Source organism: Cibotium barometz, chromosome 35, assembly GCF_041138505.1.
Source record: "Cibotium barometz isolate CiBa-2024 chromosome 35, ASM4113850v1, whole genome shotgun sequence".
NCBI classification, from domain to species: Eukaryota; Viridiplantae; Streptophyta; class Polypodiopsida; order Cyatheales; family Cibotiaceae; genus Cibotium; species Cibotium barometz.
Window position 1 is genome coordinate 15,063,381 of NC_141080.1, and position 9,103 is coordinate 15,072,483.

Consider the following 9,103-nt stretch of genomic DNA (forward strand, 5'->3'; position numbering starts at 1 on the left):
CTCACCACCATTCATCATCCACCACTTCCATGCAGGTTGCTCTTTAGCCATTTGTTGAACAAGGGAGTTGGAAAATAAACCCTCTTTCAACCGAAATGACGTCATCTCCTTTATGCACTGTACACGATCATCATCATTATTATAGAAAGTGTTTACCACTTTATAAAAATCTTGCACCACCTCAACGTGGGACATCAAATCCATATTCCAATATTCAGGATCTAACATGTAAGCAGCACTGTGCAGTGGTGAATGCGCTCCAATCCATCTAGCATGAAAGTACTTCAACAGAACTTTTCTTTGTCTACTGGAGAATGGTACACGCCATTGCTTTTCCACCACTGAATGCTCTAATTTCTCAGGACACTCCAAACTCCGCTGGACAGTCCACCATTGCATCCATGCTTTTCCGAGATTAGGCGCTCTTTGATCAAGACTTCGTACAGCATACATAACATGCATCATTACATGGTATGCATCCATCACACTGTTCCACCAACTTCTTCTCGTAAGCGCTCCCTTCAAGACTTTGATTTTCTCTTTCACTTTTTCAAGTTGAGTGTTCTCCCAGTCATGAAATGCCGTGCATGTAAATGTTTCGCAAACTGCATCTTTATTTCTAAGAAGAGACTCAAAAGTGTAAAAGTGAGTGCGAAACCTAGTCTCCGCTGGAAGCTTTAACATAACTGACATGCAAGGTCGAAACATATCTAAAACTCTCTGTCTCTTGAGCATGAATTTGACAAGCTGGCGAGCAGTGTCGACGATTGAGGCAAACCATTTGGTATCATCAGATTTATACCAATCTTTTAATACAAGATTCAAACTATGAGTATTACAGCCTACCGGAAAAATATGTGGATATTGTCGCTGTAGGATTTTGGATGCATTTTTACAATTTTTTGCATTGTCCATGACGACTTGGACTACATTTTTGGCACCCACTTCCTCTATCACAGAGCTAATGACTTGAGCAATGTAAGCCCCAGTTTTGATTGAACCAGCTGAATCCACGGCACGGATGAAAGTCTCACCTCTAGGTGAAATAACCATTATATTAATTAATGGTTTTCTTTGCACATTAGACCATCCATCACTTACTATACTACATCCAGAAAGCTCTATATTGCTAAGAATTATTCTTTGTACACGTTCTTTTACTTGCGCATAACATTTCTCTAATAGATCATTTCGCATAGCATGGTACGTAGGCGGTGAAAACCCTGGTCCAAACTCACCAATTTTCTTCCATGCTCTCTTTCAATGCTCACTGTCCACCATCATCATAGCACTCCCAGAAAAGTAAATCGCTTCAGCAAGGATGAGTTGTGCATCATCGAGTCGACCTTGACGTAGGCTTTCTTGCAATGAAGTTTGACGCATGGTTATATTTCCTACGTCAAAGTTTCGCTTGCAAGAAGATGCACTGGGTTGATTACTTTCTGGTTGCACATTGCCGTTGGGGGTACAAGTAGGAGATGTAGCGGGAGTTTGATGATTAGAACAAAAGTGTTCTTGCTGCCTTGATACATTAACGGTAGGAGTGTCATGTTTTCTTGAATCTTTCTTTTGAATTTCTTCTCTTATGTGTTTGGCCACTATAGGTGCAGAGGGGTGGGTACATGACTTTTTCTTTGGTCAGCTGGCAAGTTCTCCAGAATCTAGTCTGGACAAGAAATCTGCCCACTGCATTTTCTTTTCTGGGTGTGTGTTGGATGGTGAACTCAAATTCTTGAAGTAGGAGCATCCATCTTGCCATTTTTCCCACCTGAAAATATTCTTTGACTAGATAAACAAGTGCTTTATGGTCCACATGGAAAAAAAATTTGTTTTCCAAGAGATAATGCCAGAACTTGTTCATAGCATAAATCATTGAGAGGGATTCTCATTCTCTTGTGTTGTAGTTCTTTCTGCCCTTGTGAGGGCTTTGCTGGCATAATGGATGGGATGCATATAACCTTTTTGTTTTTCTTGCATCACTGCGCTGCCCATTGCTTTGTATAAAGCAGCTATACATAAACATGGAACATTAAATTCCATTCTGGAATGATCATCACTGGTGCGGATGACACCATGCTTTTCAACTAATGGAATACCTTATAGCATTCTAGACTCCATTCATACTTTGCATCTTTCTTGGTAATTGCATATAATGGGTAGGCTACATGTGCTAGATACTTCAAAAATCTTGAATGCCACTTCACCTCGCCAAGGAATCTTTCAAGTTGCTTAATGTTCTAGGGAGCATATATTTTGGATATGACCTCCGCCTTAGATGGATCTATAGCCAATCCTTCGGCTAACACAATGTGTCCTAACAATGTTCCGGATCTCACTGCAAAAGCACACTTGGCCAGATTCAACTTCAACTTTGTATCTCTGCACCTCTGCAATCATAGCCTTAAATGATAGATGTGGTTTGCCTTATCTCTGTACACGCTGAAATCATCCACAAAGGCTTTCATGAAGTTTGTTAGATAGTCATAGAAAATCTCCTGCACCATTCTCTGGAAGGTGGCACGTGCATTTTTCAAGCCAAACAATATAACAATTGCCACAAAGACACCCCATTCAGTGGTGAATGTGGTCTTCTCTCTAAATTCCGGAGCCATCTTCACCTATTTGTATGAAGCCATCTAAAAAGGAGTACATCTCCTTTCCGGCTACCTCATCCAACAAGGAGTCTGTGAATGGAAGTGGAATGGGATCTAAGTTAGTTGCATCATTTAGCTTGTGGGGTCCACACAGATTTTGATTTTCATATTCTTTTTGGGGACTACCATGATCGGGGGTATCCAGACAGCTTTTTCCCACTAGCACTATGAAACCCACTCTAAGTAATCTGTCAATTTTATCTTTGACTTGTTTTGCATAGTCTGGGTTCATTCTGTATCTCTGTTGTCTGAGAGGAATAGCTCCCTTTTCAAGTTGATGTTGTACTCAAAGAAATTAGGGTAAATGCCCTCCACGTCTTTGTATGACCAAGCGAAGACATCTTGGTATTCCTTTAGCAAGGATACCAACTCCTGTTTGAATTAATCTTCCAGTTCGAGGCTAATCTTTACATGCTTTTTTCTTCTTTTACATCCCTCACATTTACCTCTTGTAGTTTTTCTCAGCTTACTTCTGCAGCATTTTTTTTACTGGTTCTCCTTTTACTTTTACACCCATAGTCCCAGATCTCCTGGTTCTCTTCTTCTTGCTCTAGATTCTAAGCCCATTTGATTTCTTTTGAGGCTTTTTCCTACAAGGTTTTGCCCAATTTTGATCCCTCTATCTTTTCAACATCTTCTTCTTTCTTCATTTGATTATCTGGTGCCTCCTTATCTTCACCCTTTTCTTTTGCATAATGCCTTATTACTTCATCCACATTTAACATGTACAAGGGCACCAGGTCCGGGTGTTCACAAAGGACTCTGTTCTATTCGTCACATTAGGAACTCAATGGAGTCTTCTTGGGCCCTTTTATTTGGCAGTTTAAGGGAGTCAAACCTTTTCTCTTAAGAAGAAACGTTTTCTAATTTGAAGCTTCAAAACGGCTACTTTATTCGAATTTGAATTTTGGGGAGAAAATGGAATTTAAAATCTAGTGGATAAAACCATATCATGTAATATATCTATGGAAAGCTCTTGATGCGTAGATCACGGATCTGTAATCTCCGCTCAAATCGGAGCTTGTATGTAGAAGTTATGGAGGTCCGAAAATTGTAAAATTGCCTCCCCCCCTTTTTGGGGGAAAAAGTGCACCCTTTGACCACTCTTACACCTCTCTTACAAACCATTGGTTTTTGCTTACATGGCGGGCTCTTATTTGTCAAAAAGTTAAACATTTCCATAACCTCATGGCAAATTAAAGGGCCCAAAAAGACTCCATTGAGTTCCTAATGTCATGAAAGCCTTTTGACATGTTGAATGTTTCTACATGGACTCGTCTCAGAGCTGGCCTCACTGATACCCTTGCATCAGAGAGATCAACCTGCACTCTCCGCTTTCCTTTTCTGATGGTGATTATGTTCCTGTCCCACCTTCCCAATAACACCTGGTAATATCGGTGTAGTTTTTTGTTGTAATAACTAGCACATTGACCTTGACGTCAACCTGTTTGATTTTCATTGGGACGTTCTTGATAATTCCTTTAGGTACTACTACCATGTTATCTTCCCTTCATATGTTGAACGGAATGGGCTCCCACTTGAGACCTAATCCCAATGCAGTTTCCTCGGTGATGATGACATTCACTCTAGATCCTCCATCCACCACTACATCATTGATGAGTACATTGTTCAGTTGAATTGTAACTTTGGCCACTTCATCATCTCTCGATACTGACGGTTCTTTGGCTTGCATATTGCTGCATTTTGGGGTTTCTTATTATATTGAGTTATTCATCATCTCTGGATACTAGCGGTTCTTTGGCTTGCATAAGTATTCAATGCCTGACATCAGTATTTTGGTCTTGAATCTTGAACATAAGTCCAGCACTTGTCTCAGCTGAACCTGTCTATCCAGCAGCATTAATATTACATTGGTTAACGAGTCATCATCATTCTTCTAGCTTTCTTCTAGCATTCCTTGCATGCTTCCTTCCACTTCTTTCGAGGAAATCCAAAATGATTTCACGTGACCCATCCTCCTTTTACTTTCCTTGCCTTCTCTCGATTTTCTTAGTAGTTGAAATTCTCACCTTTTCCTATTGATCCCAGTCCACATCTGCCTTCTTGTGGGCTTGGGGTGAGTTTTGGTTAGAAGCGGGGTTATTACTACACTAGATTCATTAGCTTTAGCCCCTATGACTGCCAAGATGTCATGCACCTCCTTCAGTATGTCATCTGCCTACATCATGTTGTCGCTTGGAAGCAGTTTTGTTGCATAAGCTTCCACATCCATATCCTCTTGTCGAAGCTCTCTCATTTGATCACAGAGTTGAGTTATAGACTTTATTTTGTAATCTTCCCAGAAAAGCAATCATGACCTCCTCATAGGTCTGGAAATGGTTGTCCTTATATCTTGACACCCACTTTGTGGCTCTATCTTTGAAGGTATTCATGAAAGCATCTCTGCGAATTTCACTCAACTCTAGCTCATCCACATCTCGAGGTCTGGCCACTTTCTAGTATTGCTCAAACCTCCTCATATGCAGGTCTGCATCTTCCTCTTTTTCTCCTAAGAACACCAGGAAGGCTAATGATGCCATGAATATCTTGAACCTTTTTCGGGGGTTTTGCTGTGGTTGTTCTTACTGGTTTTGGCTGCTCCACTCTTCTTGGTCTTCCCGGACCTTGAATGTGCACGATTTCTCGCTCTTGGCACTCCTTTCCTTGGTCCAAGTTGTGCTTGAATTCTAACACTTCTTCTTTCTTGTGCGGGGTTGCAAAAGTTTCAACACTCTCTTCTTGATTGTAATGGTGCGAGGAACTCCCAGTTTGCAAGCTTCCTAGAGGGTCTCTTGGAAGGCATTAATTTTCACCATCCTTAGATCCAAGAACAATGAACATGCATGAAGCATGCCTGAAGCTGGCTGAGAGGTGTGGTGCAAAGCTCTCTGTATTATCTTCTTTGAAAATTTCCTTTCATGCTAAGGTTTCTCCTCAGACTTGTTCTAAGCGGTCCTACACTTTCCTTTGGCTGATGGTGCATCATGCTACTCCAGGGATGTTTTCCCTAGAAGTATGTATATTATGACCCTAGCAAGATCGCCAAGTGTTTCTAGCTGATTTCCCTCTCAGTAGAGGAATAGCAAGATAGCGGTCTGTGGTGACAAACTAATCAGGCAATGCCGTGGGAGACATACAGTCACCCACCATAGTTTTTGGAACACCATATTAGTGAATTTGGGAATTTCCCAATTCCCATTTTTGAATACTTAAAAAAGAGAACATGGATAACATGTTTGTAAGTTTCTCAAAACCCTATCATATGACCTATCGTTGGAAAGCGCTTGAAAAATGGAATCTAAAGAGCTATAAAGCGCTCATTTTGGATTAGTGGTGTTCAAGTTATGGTTAATCCAAACTTTTGACCATGTGTCCCAAACTTGTGGGAAATTCCCATATTCCCTAATATGGTGTTTTGGGTATGAACACCACCTCTCATATGGTCATGGGGACACAAATAACGCTACTCTACTGAGCACATCTTCACTCTCACTCTCTCATTTCTATCTCTGCATCTATCCACTAAATATCTCACTCACTCTTTCATACAAAGACATCATATTCAGTGGAACAGAGATACTACACACTTAATCCACACAATGTAGAGAACAACTCAGAACAACAATGAGATGGCAAGCTTGCTCTTAGTTATATTCTGGAAGCATTACAGACTAGTATAGAGTAATTTCCCACCATTACAAATTAACATTCCCTGAGTATTGTCATTATAACAAGCATCATAACACAACTGTCAACTATCTCTGTTGAGAGCATACAACTACTGCACCCTTCATACATTCCTTCTAGCTAAGTATTCATCTCTACTCCTGCCTAACATAGTGTTGACCCTCCTCACTATCTATAGAAAGCAGATATCCTTTTTTGCTAGGTCTTCTTGTTCTTACAACTGCTGCACCCTTCATACATTCCTTCTAACTGAATATTCATCTCTACTCCTGCCTAACACAATGTTAACCCTCCTCACTATCTATAGAAACCAGCTGTCCTTTTATGCTATGATATTGAAGTGGTGCTCATGATGTGGGGAGTGGATTGCCGACGCCTTCTGTCACCACTGAGCTACTAGGCGCAATAGTAATCAAACCCAAAGGTAGATCTTGAAAAATCTAGATCCCACACCTTTGAATGCTATCTCCTAGCTACAACCTCAGAACCAACATGTTTTTGAGTGCAACGATCTGTGGCCTTGTAGGGCAGAGTCTTAGAAGAAGAAAGGCCATAGGAGGAAAAAGTCAATTAAGAATGGGAAAATGAAAGAGACCAAAAAGATAAATATGGGAACGTCTTAAGACCCAGTTTTCATTAGGGACTTGGATGAGGACTCAAACTCTTTGGACACGAGGGTAGAGTACTTGGCAGGGAGACACCAGCCAAAACTAAGAGCACGAGAAAGGAGACCCCACGGGACCTGTAATTCATGAAATTAAAACACACATGACAAAATGGCTCTAATCCTTACTACTAGAAGGAGATTCAACAAGTCCAAGAAATTAGGGATTTAGTTATAAAAACATAAGAGGAGCTGGAATCAAAGCCCAAGCAAGTGAGAGTCTTAGATACTATACACACTAGTACTTTAACAGCTACTACTAAGATTCACAAACCCCTAGATGTGCCCAATGTCATCATCATAGAAGAGACTGAGGCCTCCACCACTCGTTGTAGCTTGATCTTGATTGGTTCAAGGGATGATTACCATATGAAAACCTTGATCCCATCTTGGAGATGGATTTTTATGGAAAGGAGGCCATGAGTTTGCCACCCCACTCAACATTCCCAAATTGTTGGATTTTATGGCGTTAGAACCAAGTACAAGGATAACTGCCTAATTGAGCGGAGATTGTGAATTGTTTAAAGCAATGAGATCTCTCCTTAATGGAGAAATCAATGTAGGATTACCAGCATTTGCTTACATGCATAAGGCTGTCGGTGTCCGATCGAGACCCCCGACACTTGTGGGGCTCCAAACCACCTGGTTGGCTCTGGAGGAGATGCGAATAATACAGTTGTGCCCAACATGATGAGTTAATGCTAGCACATTTCACCACAAATCTACCCATGCTAAGGGAGTTAGTTGCGATAGCACAAAGGTTAGCTCCTGCATCTAACGAGAGCCTGAATGTAGCTCTTGATTCTATTTCCAGATGGGAGTCATGTCCAAACAGAAATGACCTTAGACCCAGATTCCAGTTAGAGAGAAAGTTTAAACCGGAAGCATTGATACAACATAGAAACCAGAGAGAATTGCATAGTATGAAGAACTATAGCAATAATCAGTGTATATCAGGGTCAAGACTTAGCCCAAAGTACAATGCACTAGTCCACAATTGACACTCACGGCTCCTCTCTCTCTCTCTCTCTCTCTCTCTCTCTCTCTTTCTCTTCTCTCTGGATAGTGTTTCTTTTTTCCTTTTACATCTGCTCGAGTACTACCCGTTCGAAAGATTCAGTTATAAGGCCGTTACAAGAAAGTTGTTGCTTGTAACAAATACACATCCTTTCATCCGCCCTTAGGAACTGTACGTCAATGGGTTTGGTGTAAGGGTACTTCTTCATGGTTCTTTCCATTACCTCAATTTTCGTCCTCGTAGAGCAAAGATGTGCGGCTCAATTAGCTTTGGGAGGTTGGCTGAATTCTCAAACACTGTCTACTTAGGCTCTCTTGACCTCCTTCTTCCCCCTTGACTCCACTTTCACCCATAAGGGGTCTGCATGTTGGTTCCAGAATGGGTCTTGTCCTTTCTCATTTTTCCAGGAGACTCCGTTGGCGAGGGGCACTAGCAATCCTGCTTGGTGCATGAGTTGCTGCCTCCTCGCTCGGGTCCGCGAGAGTCATGAGATTCCACGACTTCCCCCCAAACAACTCGGGATCCGGATGAGGGGCTTCTCCTATGTGCTGACTCCCCTACCTGTGAGAGCTGCATTAGACTTTTTTCTCCACACTCTCATCCAACGGGTTCATAAAATCTGCGATGTCATTCCAGTGAACGGTTGTACGGCCCCCACTTGTTTAGCATCTTGGATTAAGCTCCTCATGTGGCTGAGGCCGTCTCTTTGTAGAAGTCCGTGCTTCTTTGCCCCTTCTCTTCTAGGAGCCTTTGCTTTCTAATTCACCAATACAATAGGCCAAGTAGACCATGAGGTGGATTTGAAGACAAATGTGTTAACGCCGTCCTCTTCCTCCTCATGTGGCAATGGTGGAGGCACCTCATTAATTAGTTGGTGAAGATGAGTCTCAGCCATGCTTTCCATATGAAGTCTTGCCTCCTCCCACACTCTACCTAATGTCACCAAATTGTGTGGCACGTTGACATGCATTGGAAAGCCATCGGCATGTACCCGGAGCACCCAATGCATTCCGGTAGCTACCGACATACTTAGGTAGCACCCGTGCATTGGGTGCTTTGGGTCCATGCCGGTACCTCCCG